At 39.6% G+C, this 21,917-nt stretch overlaps 1 protein-coding gene across 1 annotated transcript in view; it reads left to right on the forward strand.

Annotated features, from left to right (window-relative positions):
- Positions 1–21,917, forward strand: part of LOC129747699 (ectopic P granules protein 5 homolog) — a 176,372-nt gene that overhangs the window by 70,684 nt on the left and 83,771 nt on the right. Inside the window, exon 4 of the mRNA XM_055742021.1 lies at positions 9,953–10,730. The gene's annotated coding sequence lies outside the window, so the exon portion shown is untranslated. The remainder of the gene's footprint in view (positions 1–9,952; positions 10,731–21,917) is intronic.

Genomic DNA, 21,917 nt, shown 5'->3' on the forward strand with positions numbered 1-21,917 from the left:
AGATGACGCTAACAAGAAGTGGTTGGGTGTAAGGGGTGGTTCACTGTCGTGGTCGATCGGTTTGTCGGTTAGCGGTCGAAAGTTCAAGATCATCTTGATCTCCATCAGCATGGGACGAAGAATCTCGTCCGATGGTAAACGCGGGAGGTCGTAGTCGTTCATGGTTTTCTTCACCGACTGTATCAAGCGTTCCCAGCAGCCACCGAAATGTGGAACGGCCGGAGGGTCGATCTACTTCAATACCTCGCACAGCTCCCTTGAGGCTCCGATGAAGTTGGTACCCCGGTCACTTAGGGTCACCAAAGACAAGCCTCTCCTCGTACGAGTCTGAGTTCAGCGAATGCGCCATCTCGATGTACTCCTCATCGCTTCTCCGAATGTCCACCTACTACAACAGACATCGATTCAAAGTAGTCGATTCCGATGTACGAGAATGAGCGCGGTAGTTCTTCGGACTCAGTCGAACTCGAAGCGAAGACGCGCAATGTTGTTTTTGAGGCGGATTTCGTTGAGCGCGGTTTGGTGGTTTTGATGACGGTATTTGGTATGGTAGTCGGCAATCACCAAGTTCGTCACAAACTGCTGTCTAGGAAGTATGACGGGATTCTTGCTAGCCTTATCTGCCCACTCACACTGGCTAGTCCAATCTCGCAATCGTAGGACATCGTGCTCGTCGAACGCTGGAGTCAGCTTATACAACAGACTGGACTTCGGCAGCGTACGTTGCCATGACTTTACTCTTTCTCCGCGGCTCAGCAGGATTTGATTCTCGCCAGGATAGACCTGTCGTTGAACGTATCGGTAGATTGAATTTTCCTCAAGCTTTAACTACTCCTGTGTTAGAGCGCCTAGCTCCAAATGCGCTTACTCTTTCCTCTTGCGGATGTTCAGGAAGTAACGATGCCTATATCCAATTGTCCGCAAAAGTCGTTGAGAAGCGTTGGAAGTCGATCGTTGGGGTGGAAACTTTACGATGGAGCACCCCAGGACGGATTTCCTCCATGATTGTCCCTTGATCTCCACCATCGCCGTCACGGGAATCGGCCCAGTATACTCTTCGTGTGGTTCGAATTCTATGGGCATTCACAATGCTGTCGGCGAGACGTGCTTCAACTACGGCGGCTCGTAGCTGAAGGCGAGGAATCGAAAGCAATTTCAACGGCGCCAGACGAGTTTTCGATCCGGGGACACTCCACCTTTCCTTCTTCCTCGAATCTGAAGTATGCTACGACAGTCATTCCATTCTCGCTGGCGCCACAGAAGATGTGGAGTTTGACGTTGTTACTGGATTCAGCGGATGTCGTATTACGGTAGCAAAGACGAATACTGACCTGTCGGACATTCGACAGAGTTTCGATCCACGTCAGCCATTTTTCGGTTAGTCGTGCGTTGATCTCGTCATCCAAGCCAGATCCTTCAGCAGATTCTTGAGGTATACCAGGAAGTTGTCGATGAGCCCCATTGGGTCGTACACTGTCATCAGGGTTCTGAGGACTTTCCGTTTGGTAGGTATCCTAGCACCAGAGAGCAGCTCCGCGTCGTGTTGCGTAGGTGTCAGTTGTAGTATCCCACCACATCCCGAGGATCTTTTCTGTTGACAGCTTCGAACTGAAGATCAGGTTCTTTTCCACGGTTGGCTCTTCATGTAGACTTTCGGCGACGTTACTGTTTTTGAAAGCCAGTTCCGGATCTCGAAACCTCCTGAGCGTTCCGATTCTTCACGTAGTGCGCACTGCGCATGGGGAACATGCCACCCCAAATGTCATCACCGTCACTACGTAACCTCGAGATCTCCGCTCGCAGCTCTACTGGTTCACAGAATCATTTGTCTTCGCTGGTTTCTCACAATACGGCGACGCTGAACTCACGGAACTTTAAAAGGACTGATTGCAGAGACGGTTGCTGATCAGGATCCGTAAGCCGGAATGAATTGAGGGAAATTCCGTTGATCTTGGCTGCTGCGTCGAATACAACGCGAATCTTCCCTGGCTTATTTGGATTCGTAACCGGGAATATCGACAAGTACCTGTTGTTCTGCCTTTTCCTGAACGGAAAGTCGTTGAATATACTCCGCGTAGTCGTACATTGTCCCTGCACACAGCCGACATCACAGCCGCCAGATGAGGGTCTCACTTCAACCGCTTCAGTCCAGACGCTTCAGGGCCATTCCTCCGCTACTCGACGATAAATTCGGATTATAGCGTTATTAGGGATATGCGTCACTCTGCACCGTCGTGACAATGCCGTTGATTTTTACAATCACAAATCCATCGCATTACTTCCTGTTCAAACGGAGGGTGTGCCACCTCGGTGTGGTACGTTTTACCCTCTCTCGCGCCCTCAATGAAGACATCACACCTGGAACTAATCCGTTGATCTTTGAGTTTTGGAAGTTACTCTGTCTTCGTTACGACCTTTCTTTTCAAATTTTCTTATCTATTTAGAAACACCTTCTCCTTCGCTATGCTTACCCCGCCTTTTCTTGACCAATTCATAAAACAATCGGTGAAGCACGTTCTCTCATTGTAGTTCTTGAGGTTTTTGACACCCTCGATGACCCCTTAAAATCAACCGATTTCGTGTTCTTCCGGACCTTCTATCCGCTCCCTTAGCAATCCTCTGTTATCTCCTATTAATGTCCGAAATTTAATCAGCAGTCCCGATGTTCTTTTTATTTTGCTGTTGTTAATACTGCTCAGGTTTTAACAGGGATGCCAGACCTTCCTAAATTGCTCTCTTACTAAGGTAGCAGGTGATCATATCAGCAAACTAGTGACCAAATTTGTTAGCAAAAGTTGGGAATGTAGTTCTCTTGGTCTTACATTTGCAAGGTTTGCCGAAACGTTTCCGCTGTGGATCACAAGAAGATGGAGACACTTTTATAAGACATGAGCAGTTTGTCTGAGATCATTTTTCTGTTGGAGAATGACCTTCTAGACTGTTTCCTTTAAATGTGCTTTCTTTGACTCCATAAGTTCAGTAATTATTACGAAGTAATTAGAAGATATCATTACCCTACACACTTGTTTTGTTCGTTTAACTGCTTTAAATTTGTTGTTCGATTGAATAGAGCTTCATTTGCATAACAAACGCACAGCATATTTAAGGTGGTCAAACAAATATGAAGTTTTTTGAGGTTAGTTTACATGACATTTGACATTTTTACAATTCATACTACTCATAATGGTTCACAGCAAAGAGGCAACCTCGGATTTTCTAGACTAAACAAACAAATCCGTCCACTTTCACAAACCCTTCGCCTACCCTTCGGTTCCATCATCAAACACGCCACTTTTCAGCGGTTTCTGTCTCTGTTTTTGTCAAATTTTGTTTGCTAAATTATCAATTGAAAGCCGATCGCGAAACTCATTTCTCCGCACCGCACACCGTATCGCCAATAATCTATACCAGTTTTTTTTTCTCTTAAGAGCCAACCTTCCAACGAAAAGTTCAAGTTAGCTTGGCTGTGTTGTTTGTTTTGATCTTACTTTAGCAAATAGAAAAAAACTCACCATGCCGAATGCCTCCATGCCTACTCACTCGATAATGCGCCTATCCTAACTTGGGTAAATAAAACCTACACACTAAACGCGGTCCGATCAGCAACAGATCTCTCATCGGAATTAACTTCTCTTTAGTTGTGAACTCACAGTTTTCCCACCGCGAAAAAAATGTGCTGTCGAAAAGGTGGCTTTCCACTTGCCGGTTTTTTAAGCGCTCTTTAATTGTCGACTCAATAACAACAAAACGGGTTGGGCACTGGCTCTAACTATGACTTGACGACCAAATGGTTTTAAAGATCTAGTTATTTCTGGTTTTATTTTTCATTCGGAACCCATTCATTCGGCGGGGAGCGTGTTTTTCTGTTACTTCTCATTTTGTGATAGCTAGAAGCTTTGTATTGTTACTCTTTTACGATACTTTAGGATTGCGGCCGCCAGAGTGCACCACTTTCGGGGCTGCAATTGTGTACGAGCACTCTTGCCGAGTCAGGTTGCAATTTTCCACTGCTAAAATCCGGCGATTTCCACTAGAAATTGATATACACCTGAGCGTGTCATATTCGAATGATCATGAAGGTCATGCCGAGCGCCATCTGTAGTGAGCACCTGTTTTTTTTTTTTTTTTTGGTTGTAGCCGCAATTGATGAATTGGTTTTACTTTGATTTGATCGAAAGATCATAAAATAAGGTTTAAGCGCTTGGCCTACAAATCTGGGCAATTTTTCGCAAATTTATAATTAAGAACATAACAACACCTTTTACTGAGGACTAAAAATAGGCAAAAAAAATTTCAATGCGGTCGAATTCTTTCTGGAATATGCCTTACAGTCATCCGTCTTTGTTATCAAAGTAGGCCATGACCGTTGATGCGGAAAATCGGGTGACTTGCACGGTTGCTTTGGTTTCTAACTGGGCGTAAATCTTCAACAGATATGCGTTTTTTTGCACTCTATTTTTCAATATAAATTTTTGAATCCATTTTGTAAACAATAAAGAATCTTTAGAAACTTCTTTCTGCTCCTTTTTAGTCGTCGTCGCCGTCGTCATAAACACTCAATCTTAAGCGTATGCGCAGAAAGCGCCAAATCAAGCTCAAGTTATGCTCACAAACAAATGAGCCTGCATAGCTCGAACGAAATTCGCAAAGTGAAGGGCGGTTCTATCAACCGCTCTCATAATCATATGCAGAGTGAAACATTTTTCAAAAATATATCACACACATTTTAGAAAGGGACCGCTGCTGCCTGACTGCTTGTCTTTAGGAAATTGTTAAAAAACCATGATCCTTCATCATCATTCCATAGTCAGTGGGTAGCAAGTATCTGTACGTAGCAATGAGTAGAAGCCAATGATCATCACCCGCCACAGTTAGTTTTGTGTTTTTTTTTTTGTTTATTTCGCCTGGCGGGCTGATCGCGTGCAAAACGCAGCAGCAACCGGGTTGCAACCAGTTCGTTATTGTTACTTTTTCCTACCAATTTTCGGTTAGTTCCGTTCGTTTCGTTTGTTAAAAACGAAATGATAAATGGATGTGTGATTGCCCAGAAGCAACTTACTCTCTCGGCACAAGCGACGGATAAGGCGGAAACCGAGTTTATTTATGTGGCGTGTGTTACACACAAACAATGTGTGAGTTGCAGTTTTGGAAACAATTAAAAATAACAAAGTAAATCAATCAGAGAGTGCGGCGAATTTTATGCGATTTTTAGATCCAAAAACCTTCTCACTTCGAGTAAAGACTGCGAGACGCTTTGATTAGTTTAATCTTTTTTATGTTATGGTAAATTCTACGACATTTCAACTAAAACTACCTTAGCGTATAGAGAAGTGGTTTGCCGGTTTACGGCTTCCATCGTCGTCAATCGCGGATACAAAAAAATACAAAACTTCTTATTCCTTCTACACGCTCCTTTTGCCAAACTTAAAATTAAGTTGTTCTAGTTCAAGACATCACTTCATGGGCAGCCCTCAACTTTGAGTTCGCAGTTCGAACTCCGTTTTAACCATCTCAAGGAGGAAAAATGGAACTCAACTTTAAGTTCGTAGAATCTAACTATGTTTTGAACTTCGGTTAAACTTAATTTTGAGTACCAAAAAGGGAGAGTGTTAGAAATTTAACAATATTTACAGAAACAAATCTATTCGAAAACTGCCTACTTGCTCCTTTTTTGGTACTCAAAATTAAGTTTTACCGTGGTTCAAAACATAATTCGATCCAATGAACTTCAAGTTGAGTGCCATTGTTCCTCCTTGCGATGGTTCAACCGAATTGCGAACTACAAACTTAAAACTAATTCCTTGATTGACATTTTTGCCGAACTGTTTTCTCGGTAGCTACAAATAAAGGCATATAAAAAAGTGCAAATTTGAGTTCAGTTGTCGAGCTTAGTTTTGAGTATTCCAGTCAGAACTTAGTTTTGCGGTTGCCCAGTCGAACTCAAAGTTGAGGGCTGCCCGTTAAGTGCTGGTTGGAACCAGAACAACTCAATTTTGAGTTTGAAAAAAGAAGCGTGTAAATGAACCTAAACTTACGTAGTAGGTATGGAAAATCTTATTTCCGTAGGTCCGTGGGATCATTCCTTGAACTGGAGTCATACCTCATCCAACAAGGTCTTCTAGTTTTTTGCAAGGGAACAAAAATCCTGGAAACTCATCGCTGACAATATTCCAAGTACTGGCATCTTCCCGCATGCTGTTTACTGTCATAACTGGACATATTGTTAGGAGTGTGTTGGAACGAACAACTTTGAACCATGTACAAGTGAAATCTGCCGTACTTCATGAAGATATGACAACTCAGGAATTGCGCAATCTAGAAATTTACTCCATAGTGCTTTCAGTTCATCCACTATACTGATCGTTTCTCTTACGTTGTGACCCGTTTAAACCCATCTAAACATTTAGAAAATCATCGCCATAAAACTTGATGAGTTGGGATAAAGCTTTCTAACTAGGAGATACATCAAAGAATTACGGGAATAAGCCCGCTGTCGACAAATACAAAGATTTCGAATGACATTTTAGGCACTAATCAATGTTGAGGAGGTGCTAAGTGTAGTTAAGCAAAGGGCTCAAGTCCTTAAACCGGCGCTTGTTAAGGTAGATGACTACAGGCAAGGTGTACCTATAAGTTTTAGATAACACTTCCATCGAGGTTGTAGTGATTTGTCGCGAGTAAATGAAGTTTTCAAATATCGCTGCGAGGGAAAATGATGGGTGATGGTTTTCTTCAAATAATGCATCCTTCAAAGCCGACGACAGCGCCATATTCCACCAGTATGCAGTCAGGAAGCTTCAACCCATCACAACCATAAGGGCCATCCATGGTAACCCACGCTAGTTGGTAGCTACCCGAAGGGATGACGAAGTAGCAGTGATCATGTTCCTGACAACGAGAGAGCAATGACCTGAACTCTCGGTTCAAGGCCGGTCAAAGGCGACTACCTGGTGCTGGCTCACTTCCAAAAGTACTACAATAGTGTGAAGTATAAAGTGCACGACATATCCAGCACACACAAGCAAGTTAAGTGTTGCGGGACAACAAAAACCCTTTGTCCCTGGTCTGGGACTTTGCCTAAGCGTAGGTCCCGATCGTCACGGATAATCGATAACCTCCGAGCGGTCATAGATCGAAGTTTGGGGTCTAGTTAATCTGTCCTCGTAGCCGATATTCCCGAAAAGAACATCTCGATTTGTCGATTGGAATTGGATCGCCAGAGCAGTTGGTCAGTATCAGCGTCGCTATCGTCGAAACTCCGCCATCTTCAAAACCGACAACCAGGGCCTGGCCCTAAAAGGTACCATAATCATTTGAGGCATTACTAGTTTGTGGGTACAACCGAATTATTGTTGTGGAAAATTGTTAATAAATATATCGAGAAGTGCCTATTTGGAGTTTTTCCTGATCTAGAGTTCGAAATCCCTGCGATTTCCGACCAAGGTAAGGTCAAGTACGCCATTGCAGTACCGCTGTATTTGTATCCTTTATTCGATATCCTTCGACGGTCCGCCCCATTTTAGGGGACATATTAATACCTAATTTGGGTTCGCGAAAATTTGCTATCGGAAGAAAAAGGTTTGAAAAGAAGGTTCTTGCTTGACTGAGAATCGAGAACCAAGGACACCCTCTACATAAGTAGTAACCCTGAAGGTCAGATATACCAATGAGATGACAAAGTGCTAAAACCTTTTATGAGACATTTGAGTAGAGTACGACCGTTGCCGTTCCTATGACGAGTTAAACTATAATGCTACCTACAATGTAGAACTACAATGTCACCTACGACGTAGTGGGTCTTGAGGAAAACGTCGCCATCTCGAAGAAAGGGAGTGTCGAGGAATACCTCCGGGCTATAGCGTCTTTCCATTGCCGACAACTCTCTGAGAGTAGTTTGCTTAGAAATTCTAGGAATCTCAATCGTGTTAACGGTCAATGTGCCTCACTAGACAAAAACGTAGCTCAGCATAAGTGCTCGATTGGAGCACGATAGGTGAATAGGTCTTGTGACGTCCTTTCAAGGACCGGTCTGAGGGCAGTTCTGATGGTATCAAACTAGGTATTTCTTGTATTCCACTTCACCTATAGACCCAGGGTAAGCATTAGGTATCCAAAAGAGACAGAAATGTCCAAAAACAGTCCATCCACTATCTACAGTTTAGTATTATATGATGGCCCACATTTTTGTGCCATTTAGACGTGGAGGATTCTCTATCATAATCTCGAATGTTAGGTGTGACATTCTTCTCCATTTTAATCGGAGAGGGCTAAAGCCCACTTCAAGGCTGCTGCTTCAATCGATACTCCAAGCTCCAATACGTGCTTCAACTAAGTTTTAGGTTAATCTACCTCTATTCGTTGCCAAGTATTTGTAGGTTGTTCAATACCTGTTAATACATGTATGGACAACATGCTGGAGGTGGCCATAGTACCCTAGGTCGTCGAGTTATGGCAGGTCGTTGATCCGGGAATCTAACGGGAGGTTGTCGAGTTGGGAATCCACTGAATCTATGTCGGAGATTGTTGGACTGGAGCCACGTGAAGGTCATCGGGCTGGGTCTGTGAAAGTTCGACAATTCGGAGCCTTTGTTAGGTTTTCTCCAAAAAATGGGTGTTAAATCCTCCAAAGCTGCTCGCCAAATATTAGAATTTGTAGTTTGTTTCGTTTCCGTTGCCGCAAATGTTGACCGATTTTGATGATATTAAATCCATTGTGTAGGAAATTTATTCTAGTTTCTCAATATTTCAAAATAAGGTAAATTTCTTTTACCAGGTTTTTTATAGTTGGTTCCGAATAAAAGTCTCAGAAAACAATTTTATTTTTTTTAATATAATTTCTGACAGCTTTGCAGTATTTGAACGTTTCTAGGATTTTCGGAATTGTCAAGATTATATCTATCCGCCGATGTATAAATACATATATGTGGAGTTTCGATGAACAATTCGACGTCCATCCCGGATTTTCCGGTAGAAAAAAAAATCTTATCTAAAACGAGGACATCCAATTTTGTCTTTGCTTCGCTGTATCTCATTTCTCAGTGAACCGATTTTCTAAACTAAAATGTTAGTTTTTTCTCGTCATTTTAATAAAACATACTTGGCCTCCAAAAAATCTCAGTTCTTCATGATTGGTCATGATTAGTCTCAAATGGTGTTCTTTGCATGGCATCGAAATTCACCTGAAACAAAAATTCTAATTAGCAAAACCAATTGCACCCACACCAACCGACAACCAGAGCATGAATTTACAATGTGAGAACATTTAGCCGAAAGGAAAAAAACCAACAACTGTGTCACAATCAGCACACAAATTTATGTATGCTTCAACATGATGTTTTTCGACGTGAGTCAATCGATGAAACCATCCAATCGTCACCAACAACTCACCTTTCACTTGAAAGGCGGCTTGGTTGGCTTGTTCAATTACCTACCTCTGTACCTACACTTGTTGTGTTTTGTTTTTGTTCTTTCATAGTCTCTGATTGATTAACCATCACGTGAGGAGAACCAACGTCTTCGTCCCTCAAAACCACTTTGTTTAATTTGGTTCGATTCAAAACGCTTCACGGCTCTGCTGGCGAAGGTGCACTCTAGTTTTGACGGACTTTTTGACAGGAGGTCGTAGTCGATCATGGCACACTTCGACGCGTTACAGGCGACCATAACAGATTCGGGTAGCAAATTTTCCAATCGCGTTCGAACCTACTAACAGTTTTGTGACTGGTTGACAGATTTCTTAAACTTGGTTTAACCTCTCAGCAAAAAAAAACTGAAACCGGAATTGGATCCGCTCTGATGTGGTGGAACATGTGCTATTTTCAGGTACTCTAGTGTACAACACATTCGTTCGTTCGTTCCTTCGTTCATCTCATTACTCGCATCATTAGTCGATCATTCAAAGCGATCTGAATTTTTAATAAGTTTCTTTTTTTCGCCTTCCCTCTACTTTCAGGAACCGAAATCAACACCGTGAAGAACCCATGACGGTGATGGCAGCTGGGCTGGAATAGTGTTTTTGACCTCAACGCAGCTCCCCAAAAGTCGCAACTGTGGAGAATAATTAAGTGCATATTTTTGCTAGTGGCATGCCCGAATTGAATTTTTTCTACTCTTTCGGTTGAAGGAAGTGTTCCGTATGTGTGATTTTTTTTTTTCGTGCCTGCTGCTAACATTTCACGGATGGGAGCAAAATAACCCAATAATAATAAGGCAGCAGCAGCTCATCCCCTCACTGCTAGCGGGAATCAAACAGCAGATGTGTTTCGATTTTTATGATCCAGAACCGGTAACTTGGGCGCCTTAAGAGTGTGTTGTTAGTTTTTTTTTGTTGTTAAAATTTAACGGGTACCATTTCCAAAAAAAAACTGGAAAGAAAACAGAAGAAATATTACCCGATTTCTTATGCACATTTTTAGCGGCAGGAATGCGCCAATACTGCCCCGATTGAAGAAAAAAAAATAAGAAAAAATCAAACACCGCATGTGAATAATTTCGATTGACGTTTCGATGCCGATGCCTACTGTGTTTGTGTTGCTGAAGTGATGTGGCGGGAAATCAATCATTTATAATACCACACACGTGAAAGTAAAGTACGTACTTCATCCTTCAATCATCATCCCGACGCAGCATGGCTCGTCGATTGGTTCAATAGTGAAATCTGGTTAAACAAAAAAAAAATCGACCCGTAAAATGGCTCCTTCCCAGCTGGAGAGCGGCAGCGTCGGCTAACGGTAAGTTGTTGATTTTGTTTGAACTCTTGAAATTTTTATTCAATAAAGTCCTGTTCGAATGTATTTTTTTATTAATACTCATTTGAAAAATGAGAGATATGAAAAAATATAGGAAAAACAAAACCGAAAATATTAAGAAATGAAAAAAAATTAGGCCAAACTGTTAAAAATTACAATAATAACTAAAATGATAAAAAGGAATGAAAAAATGGCAAAAATATTAAGAAATATAACGATTGACGAAAATGAAGGGAATGACAAAAATAGAAAAAAGACTAAAGTGAAAACTAACAAAAATTTATGAGAACGATAAAAATTATGAAATTCTAAAAACTATTCAAATAACAAAACTTCCAAAACAAAACCGAATGACAAAAATACATAAATGACAAAAATACAGAAATGACAAAATACTTGAAAAATATAAAAAAAAATGCTGAAAGGACAAATATATTAAAAAAAATAAAATAACAAGATTGACAAATATGACAAAAAACACAAAAACGTCAAATTACAAAAATAGAAAAATGACATAGTTACAAAAATCACTAAATGAACAAAAAGTTCAAAAAATTTAAAAAAAATAAAAAATTGCAAATATACAAAAAAATATCAACAAATTATTAAAAAAAAAAAATATAAAAATTATAAGATTGTTTTTTGTCATCCATGTCTTTTGTCATAGTCGTCGTTTTTTTCTCATTTTTTCACAAGTCCCAAACATTTCATGTATTTTAATAGTTCTAACCATAATGACAAAAATTTAGAAAATAAAAAATCGAAAGCGACGATTAAGACTAAAACGACAAAAATTACGAAAAAATCAAAAAAAGGGACGAAAATAAACAAAAATACAAAGAAGACAAAATTTAAAAAAAAACAAAAAAGAAAAAAAAATTAAAAAACGACAAAATTGACAAAATTCAACAAAATGGTAGAATGAAAAAAAAACAAAAATGACACAAACGACAGAAATGGCAAAAATTACCATAGTTGGCAAAATGATCGAAATGACCAAAATGACAAATAGACAAAACTGAAAAAAATATCAAAAATGACAAAAAAAAACCAAAGATGGCAAAAATAACAAAATTGCAAAACTGACAAAAGTTCCAAAAATGACAAAAATTACAAATATAACAAAAAGGACAAAAATGATCCAAAAGACCAAATGACAAAAACGAAAAAATGACAAATGGCAAAAAAGACAAAATTAACAAAAAATGGAAAAAGGAAAAATGACAAAAAAGACATGAATAACTACAATGACAAAAATTTCAAAAAAGACATGAATGACGAAAATGATTAAAAATGCCAAATGCCAAAAATAACAGAAATAACAAAAAATGGAAAAGTGACAAAAATGTCAATAAAAACAAAAATTACGAAAATGAAATAAATGACAAAAATGGCCAAAATTACAAGAATTTAAAAAAAATGATGAAAATTACTTAAATGACTAAAATTACAAAAGTGACAAAAATGACAAAAATAACAAAAATGACATAAATTACCAAAATGATAAAAATGACCAAAATGATCAAAATGACCTAAATGACAAAAATGACCAACATGACATTAATGACAAAAATGACGAAAACGAGACAAAAATTCAAAAACGACAAAAATGATAAAAATGATTAAAATGACAAAAATGGCAAAAGTTATAAAAATGCAGGGCTAGAAGTTAGTCACTTTTTAGTAACTTTGTCACTTTTTTCAGGCTGGTCACTCAAAAGTTACTTTTTTCGAAATTTGGTCCCTAAATACACTTTTTTTTGATAACTTCCTTAGCTTATTTTTTAATTTTTTTCTTCTTTTCTTTCTTTACGAGTCCTGTGGAAATTCACACGACCTGTATTGGGAGAATGGCTCAGATTCAGTAAAGGAAGATTATTGTTTTGTTTTGCTTTGATATATGACACTTTAACATTCTATGAACAAAAACTTGAATTTAAACAAAAATCGTTTTTCATCTTAAAAAATATGTTTTTTTGTTTATTTGTGTCACTTTACAAACGTTTTAGAATTTCGTGTCAAGAAAAAAAAAGTATTATTAATAAATTTATTACATAAAATGTTTCCTAAAGAGTCACTCTTACCAAGATGTTTCACCAAGATTAAAAGTGTTATGACTGTTAGAGCTTGAATTTGTTAAAATATAATTCTCAACTTAATTTAAAAAAATCAATCAAAATCTCTTCAGTACACTTAATCACATGGCAGGAAACTTCCATGCTATTAATGCTCTTGTTGTATTGAATGGAAAGTAAACTTGTGAAAAGTGACTCAATTGAATCGTAAATATCAGATATTTAATTTCTAAGTTCCTTTATTTCTAGACATTTTTGAATCATTTGAAAAATTGGTAGATATACATAGATATCAATTTAAGAGTTCAAAACCTATTTGAAGTTTTCGATAACTTCCAGTAATTTCTGTACCTTTTTAGAGTTTTACTGATGATAAATTTCATAAAATATTCTAAGAAATTTCTGATATTCTTTCTGAGGTTTCTTGGATCTGTTATTTTTTTTAAATAAATTGTCGTGTTAAATCCTTTGTGAATATTTTTTTTACAATTCCTTCCTTTTGAACCTCATTTTTTTAAGTAAATCTTTCTAATGATTGATATGTGAATCATGCAATAAAGTCTGCAGTGAATCTCTTTGAAAATGATTCATTTTTGACGATAAATTCTCCTTGAGTTATTTTTAAATTTAAAAAAAAATTTTATCTTGAAGATTAGTCTCGTAAAATTGTTAAGACTTTTTTGTGTTATTTTCTTGAATCCTCAGTCAATTTTTCGCTAAACTTCTTTGAGTCCTTGTCTGTCAATCTTCTTACAACGTTTTGTCGTTTATCTATTTTCAATCTTCTATGATAATTTAATCACTTTTTCATGAGGACCTACTAATTTTTAATTTCATGACTCTTTCATGAAATGAAATTTCTGTAAATGTAAATCTTAACTCAATTTCAAGTATATTTTTTAAACTTGAACATGAGCTGGTTTTTCATTTGAATTTGAAGATTTCTCACATATAACCATTTTGTATAAAATTTTTGGTTTCTGTTAATTTATTTCGATTTGTTAACTTGTTTTCAATATAATTTTAGACTTTTTCAATTGTTTTAGTGACATTGAAAAAAAAATCGAATTTGGGTGTAAACACTATAGAGTGGAGTCTCAAAATTTGTGGGTTTTTTCAAAGAAAATCGATAAACTCGAAGTTTTTGTCGGACTTAGTTGTCCTAGTCTTTCGGGTACGATCTTCTGGTTCCCTCCGATTGTTTCCTTAGAACTTTAGGATTCTGCGGTCACTATTCTTGAATTATCTAAGCTAATTTGAAATATTCCTCTTCTTTCCAGCATATTGCTTTTCTACTAGTAAGACCAAGAGCCTTTCAAAAAACGTTTTTCAATGAACCGAATTGTCTTTGAAGCGTTTTATTTTTCGGTTTTCGTCTTGACCTGGTCACTAATTTTACCCTAATTTCACTTCAAAGTCACTATTTTGCCCTACTTTTTTACCGCATGGTCGCTTCTAGCCCTGAAAATGACAAAAGTTACCATACATAAATGCTCAAAATAATCAAAAAACAAAAACATCAATCTGAAAAAAATGACAAATATAACAAAAATGACGAAAATGAAAAATTGACAAAGATTACAAAAAATGTCAAAAATGACAAAAATGATAGAAATAATAAAAATGACAAAAACCGACTTATATGACAAAAGTGACAAAAATTACCAAAATTGACAAAAATTACACAAATGATAAAAATAATAAAAATGACAAAAAACTGACAAAACTGACTTATATGACAAAAGTGACAAAAATGACCAAAATCAACAAACATGACAAAAATTACGGAAACGACAAAAATGACCAAAATGAAAAACAAAAAGACAAAAATGTCCAAAAACGACAACTTCGACAAAAATGACAATCATGACAAAAATGACAAAACAGACAATATGGCAAAAATGAGAAAAAAAATAATAAAAGTAACAACAATAACAGAAGTGACAAAATTACAAAAGTGTCGAAAATTAAAAAAATGACAAAAAAATGAAAATTACGAACATGACAAAATTTGCAAAAATGTCAAGATTTACAAAAATTACAGAAAAAAAAAATTTTTTTAAAAATATCAGAAATTACAAAAAAAAAAAACGAAAATTACAAAACTAACAAAAGTGTCAAGAATGACAAAATTCCTAAAAATAAAAAATATAAAAAAGCCAAAAAAGAAAATGTTTTATTAACAAGTAGGTAATTCAGAAATTTTTGGATTTGTTGGAAAGTTCCCAGCTCATACAAGATGTTTCTTTCTAACGGGTAAATACAAACATAAACGGTAGCCAAAGAGCAAACTAAGCAACCGGGCTTTTACTTTCCATCCCCATTTTCACACCTCCATTCCAGTACACTAAGGTCTTTTTTTACGCGGTTTGATTTTGCTTAGTTTTTCTAACACGGCTTCTTTTTACGCGGTATTTTGCAATGGATATGATTCTTCTACACGGCTCTCGCGAATCAACACGTTTTTTGAGCGAAAATATTCCAAGTACTATACGTTAACGACAGAATTCATACCGCGTAAAAAAAAACCTTAATGTAGGTCTCAGATGGCCATGGTGTAAAAAGTTTCATTGAAGAGCATCCCCATAAACGAATTGTCATTCGTCGCCGTTAAATTTGTAAAATTCCGACAAACGCAAAACCTTTATGAAAAGTATCATCAACAAAAAGGAAATTTGCTTCGAAGCACTTGGAACCGGTCTGCGGCCATGATAGCTACGATTTCACAGCCTACCAAATGATGATTACCGAATCTTTCGTCAATCAACGGCATATCTGCTGCATACAATTGCACACGTGTGCATAAGTCTCAGCTTCCTTCGATCATTGTGTTGTTGTCGTGTCGTTGATACTTTCTTTCTAAACATGCATGAATGCAAAGTCTAAACGAATGTATGTAAGCTTCTTATTTGTGAGGTTGGTGGTCATCAAACTACTGCCGGTAGGTATTTTGTCACGCATGAATGTCGTTTGTTTCTCCGGAGGGAAGGGTCACCTCCGAGAAAGGTTTCACTCAGAGATTACATGCCGGCGGCAGCGCAAACGGAAATGATTGTGTTTTCACTTGACAACTTTCGTTGTTAGGACCGTCGAATCACACACGCGTCGTATGACTCAAGCAAGCCTCGAGAGATCGGTAATTGGTGATAAAAGCATGGCTGCAGATGTCTTCAGGGCGGCCATCTATTCAAAACATTCACCCGGAGTCACGTTTCATAAGTCACCACACCACACCGGGAAGATGCGAAATCTTCTTACGAATGTGTGAATTTACCCGAAAACCATCTCCTATAGCGAGCTAGCGCAAGTGCCTACTACGTGCAAATTGTTTGCTTCTGACAGCACTTTATCGTCGTCTCGGATCTTACGTCGGTAAAAATGTTTGGAGCTTCCCCAGCCGGATGATGGATATCTTCATCTTCTCTAGCAACAAAAGCCGGGTTTTGGTCTAAGCCAGCTGTTGAAGACTTTCTTGGAGCAGCACGTGAGGTTACCATCAGCGGGCACCCCAATCAACTCTCACTCTCTTTCGATTGTTTCGGACCGAAACAAACGCTTTTTCACTAGCCATTTCTCCTTCCGTTACTGCGCACAGTCAGCACAGCAGCTTCTTGTATTCGCATCGGTAGAATGGTTGAACGAATGAATTCAAGAAATCCATTGTCTTCCTCATGCGCTAAAGCGATGACGGCGGCTCGGCGGTAAAACTTCACACAACCGAAGCGCCACCACCTGTCGGGTTTGGGTAGCGGTTACTCCAAAACCTAACCTACAAAACAACACAGCAACAGCTTAGCAAAGGAAGACACTATTCTTTTGGATTCGTCTTCTCTTAGCTGCCGGCCGGTTTAGGTACGGTGCTATACCAGCTACGAACGATGAGTGCCCTCGTTCTCCAAGCTGTAACATGGAGGGACCCCTCGCCGTCGTCGTGCCATTCCATTACAATGCGGCTGCGATCCATTGTCTGTCGTGCTGACAATTACGACGACGCTAGTTTTTTTTTTTTTTGGAAATAGGGGAAACAACACTACTTCGGTCAACCTCCAACAACACCATCAAAACAAAAAACAACAACAACAACAGCATCAATCTAAACGCGAGGGAAAGAGGTAGGTAATAATTTAAGTTACCACCCTGAAGAAAATAAAACGCGACGCAACGCCCTCACAAACAAACTCGACGATTTAAGTTAGTGTAAGAGAAGGTAGCAGGCCGATACGTAATTTTAAATTTGTGTGAAATATGCTAAAACATCTGTAAAAGGCCTACTAGATGACAAGACTTGGGGGAAAAAAGCAGATTGAAACAGATTGGTGGAATTTACTCACCCTCACCCCGACAGATGATGACGAAAGAGAAGCGCACGATAATGATCATAATAATAACAATAAATGCGCTTTTCGGTGTGACAGGGACAATTTGTCGGAATTAGCACCTTCATTAACACTTTAAATTCCAGTAGTAGGTCCAAGGGATGATATCTTTGGAAGCTTTCAGCTCATTGGATGAAATTAATTGTAGTACGCAGTTTTGAAACATTTTAATCCAGAAGCTTACTAAGATGCTAGAATTTGATAAATGTTTTCTTCTCAACTTTTATAAAAGTTTCCTTAACAGATTTAGCTGAAACTGATCATGTCCACAGGATCACATCAATCTTCGAACCTTTTCCACCATGTAGAACTACATAACCCGATTGTCCAGGATCTCCAGTCGAAAACACTCTACGAACATAAAACTGCATCAGAAAATCAGTTCCCACGAGCCGGTTCGAAGGACCATGCACACGAACATCCATGATAGCATGATATGATACGATAATATAATTCTTGTTAAAGGAGTTCACTGGTCAAAACACGCACATGAAACAGTGATCTATATTCTCTGTAGTACTAATTAAATACTAACTGTAGTTCACATGAACTTGAAGTATAAACTTTGAATATTTCATATTTTGGGTACATCAACCATTGGTTTTTTTTTCTTTGACAAACACTTGGTTAAATGTAGGATATACTGTATGAGCGCAATTTTAACCAGGTTTTGACATCAATATCGTTTCCGTTACGTGTGTCGCCATCAGTCGACAGCAACAAACATGTCGAAGTTAATGTATGTTGGTTATCCACCATGGGTGCATAACCTTGGTCGGTGACCAGAAATGATTGTACACTGAAATCCGAAACAGTTAGTAATAAAAATTTAAGCTTCGAATTTTAAAGTTACCTTACTTATTTTGTCAATTTGTTTAACATATGTGCTGCGATTTCGGGATTTCTGTGTACAAAATAAATCATTTCCAACCCCTTTCGAATGGCCCTTGCGATTGGCGAAGTTCCTTTCCATTACGCATGGTTTCTTCATCAAGGAGCATTTTTCGTAGCATGCTTCCAACGATACTGCCCAATTGAAATGTATGGTACTGGTGGTCCACGTTTCTTCCTTTTCCTGTGTTCCAGATGTCTCTGCGTTCTCTGCTCCATGGTAGGCCCAACCAATTCATGTTTTTGATCATTTTAATGTTTTTATGTTAAAATAATTAAAAATATGAACAAAGACAAGAAGAATGATAAGACACTTTTATTATTCTTTGGGACTCAGACATAAGTTCTGGCTGTGGAAGTACGATTAGTGATTAGTGATTAGTTGGTTATCCACCATGGGTGCACGGATACACCACAGTTTCTGCCTCAGAATGTACTCACATGCATTATTGAGCGTCATGTAAGGTTACACTTAGTGCGAAAGCTAAGTCTTCTCGACCGCATTTTCTTGTAGAGTCCATAGTAGGTACGACTTCCGCTAATCATTCGCCGCCGGATCTCACGGGTGGTGTCGAGATAGACAAAGTCTTCGACTATCTCCAGCTCTTCGCCGTCGATCGTGGCTTCTTCTTGCTTCGCTTTTCAGTTTGTGGTAGATCTCCTTCACCGCCGTAGATGATCTTCGGACTATATCAATGTCGTGGTCGGCAAAGCAGATAAGTTGACTGGATCCATGGAGAAAACCATGCCCCACATTTCGTCCACCGCTTGTCGAATAACACCTTCTAGTGCCACGTTGAACATCATGCAGGTGGACCATCACCTCCTCGAAGCCCCCTGCGTGATTCGAATGAACTTGACAGTTCATTCGAGATCCGTTCCATCCATCACCGCCTTGATCAGTCCGGACAGTCACGGTCGATCGTGTCGTATGCGATTTTAAAATTGATGAATAGAAGGTGCGTATGGACTTGGTGTAATGTGGAGATCTGGTCCGTCGTAGACCGTCCCTAAAAACACCCGGCCTGATGACTTCCCTGAATCTGTTTGCTCGTGGCGTGAGGCGGTGGTGTTGGGCTCGGGACAACACTTTGTAGGCGGCATTTAGGACAGTGATCGCTCGGTAGTTCTCACAATCCAATTTGTCGCCCTTTTTGTAGATGGGGCAAATTACCCTCTTCTTCCACTTCTCCGGTAGCTGTTCTGTATCGTAGATCCGGACCATCAACCGGTGTAGGCAATTGGCCAACTTGTCCGGTCCCATTTTGTTGTGTTCAGCTGCGATGCCATCCTTCCCAGCCGATTTGTTGCTATTCAGCTGACGAAAGGCTTCCTTAACTTCACTCCTCGTTGGGAGTAACTCCACCTCGTCGTTGGCTGTGCCTGCGATCTCCTGCATGTGTGCCGTTCAAATGTTAATCGAAATGCTGCTTCCACCTTTTGATCACCTCATGATTGCCCGTCAGGATGCCTCCGTCTTTATCCCAGCACATTTCGGCTTGTGGCACGAAGCCTTGACGAGATGCGTTGAATTTCGAACGATAGAACTTTCGTATTTCTCCTGGAAAATTCGGACTTGCTGGCTCTTTCGCTATCGATGATTTTCCACGTTTCGCCGAGTGCTTCTCTACTTCTGCCGCCCACGTGGCGTTCTCCTCGTCCATCATCCTTTTACACTCCTCGTCGAACCAGTCGTTCCGTTGAGTTCGTTCCTCATACCCGATGACGTTCTCCGCAACGCTGTTGATGGTTGCCTTGATGGTATTCCAACAATCCTCGAGAGAGGTTTCGTCAAGCTCGCCCTCTGCCGGCAGCGCTGCTTCGAGCGATTACGCGTAGTTTGCCGCGACCTCAGGATGCTTCAGTCGTGCGATATTTAACCGCCCAGTTTCGTGTGTTGTTCACTACGGAGAGCTTTGGGCGCATCTTCACCATCACCAGATAATGGTCTGACTCGATGTTAGCGGCTCGACAGGATCTAACGCCGATGATATCCTAGAACGGTACGGTGTACGTACGGTGATCTCCGGGTGTACTTGTGAGGGAGGCTGTGCTGGAAAAAAGATTCTACATACGGCCATTTGTTTGGAGGCGTGAAATCTGTCTGAGGCCGTTTCGTTGGTCACCTGGTGCGCGCTGAGTTTGTTGAGTTGAATTCCTTCTCATGGCTGACCTGAGCGTTAAAACCGCCGATGACGATCTTGATATCATGTTTTGGGTAGCGATCATATTCACTGATGTTGAAAATCCAGCCCTTGATTCTCAACCGGCGAATTCGTGGGTTGATCGGTTACTACCGATCACGCACTTCTTAACCTTCCGCATCACTATAAAAGCTGTTCCAAGCTCGTGTGTGTTGCCGCAGCTCTGGTAAATGGCATGGCCATCTTGGTACGTTCGTACCGTGGAGCCCTTCCAGCATACCTCTTACAGCGCTACGATGTCGAACTTGTGGCTCCTCAATTCGCTTGAGAGTACCTAGGTACTGCCCATGAAATTTAGAGATCGTTCCAAGTTTCCAATTGCTGGTCCCTTTTAGTCGCGTGGGTCTTTGCCGATTTCCATCCGAAATTTGTTGTTCATTGTTCTTTGCTTGTTTTTTTTGTAGTCAAGGGCTCGTAAAGCCCGTAGCTAACCCCATTATCTCGCGGGAGAACATCGGGGTTGGGTACCCGAACTTTGCTAAGGTTGCTCGCCCCCTAGCCAGTATCACGGGGAGGTTCAGAATCGGAGTTGTAAGACAAAAGGTGATGTGACCATTACCCGAAGGTTGGGTCTTTGGGGTCTCGAGTTACACATTGTCTACCATACGCCAGCCACCCCTGACATGGAGAACAGACGCGTACGGAGCTTCCTATCTCAGTTCACATGCGACCAACGCATGACTGGAGTGTATAATCCTGCCGTAATCACTTTCCAGTTCCCGCGAATAATCCGTCATTTCCTTTTGTACCTTCTTCCCTGCAGGAGCATTACAAACAGGACGAGTGATCGTCTTACCTGGTTCTTACGAAGTAGGATTCACGGGAGATAAAAAAGGGTTCTGCGGAACAGGAAATTCTTGGTCAGCAATTGCCAATTTTGCATGAGGCGATATTCACGATTTCTCGACACCTTTTTTGCGGACCTCCACTTGCTTTGACACTGCTTGCCCGCCGTGTTTTTGCCGGGAATTGACGGCTTGGCCCAGTAAAGCGATACTAATAACGAGACTTACCTGAATCCATTTGCTGGGTACAGGACACGTGCTGCTTCCCCGGTAGCACACTGACTTCTAACTTTTACTTTTCCGGAAACGCTAATTTGACAGCGACACTGCTGCCAATATTCTTGATTATTTTTGTAGTCAAACATCAGTCCAATTTTTTGCTGCAGTGAGCAGATGTCTGGTTGAATATTCTTGGCAGGATTCTAGGTTTCCGATGTTTTCTTCGTTCTGTATTTTTGTTTGTTGATGTTCGATCGAAAAGAGGTGATTTTTTTCTTTTTGTGTCTGCACGCTAAATACTTATTTAGGGGAGAATGGGAAAATAATAAATATTTCTAAAAGTTTTCATACCGTATTAAAAAATATTCAAATTTATCACATAAAAATATTTCTTATTTCTTTTTTTTAATTAACTTAAGTAGATGGGTTGTCACTAATAACAACTTTTTTACTCACAGACCTGATCGAGTATGCAATCAATTTTATTAGACTAATTAGACACATGCAGACGTCTGTTCAAAACTACTATTTCCCCATACTCGCATCCATAATCATAATTTGCTTGATCGTTTTGTAACTGAAAGCGGTTCGACAGCGTTTTAACGGCAATTACTTCTGC

Source organism: Uranotaenia lowii, chromosome 1, assembly GCF_029784155.1.
Source record: "Uranotaenia lowii strain MFRU-FL chromosome 1, ASM2978415v1, whole genome shotgun sequence".
Taxonomy (NCBI): domain Eukaryota; kingdom Metazoa; phylum Arthropoda; class Insecta; order Diptera; family Culicidae; genus Uranotaenia; species Uranotaenia lowii.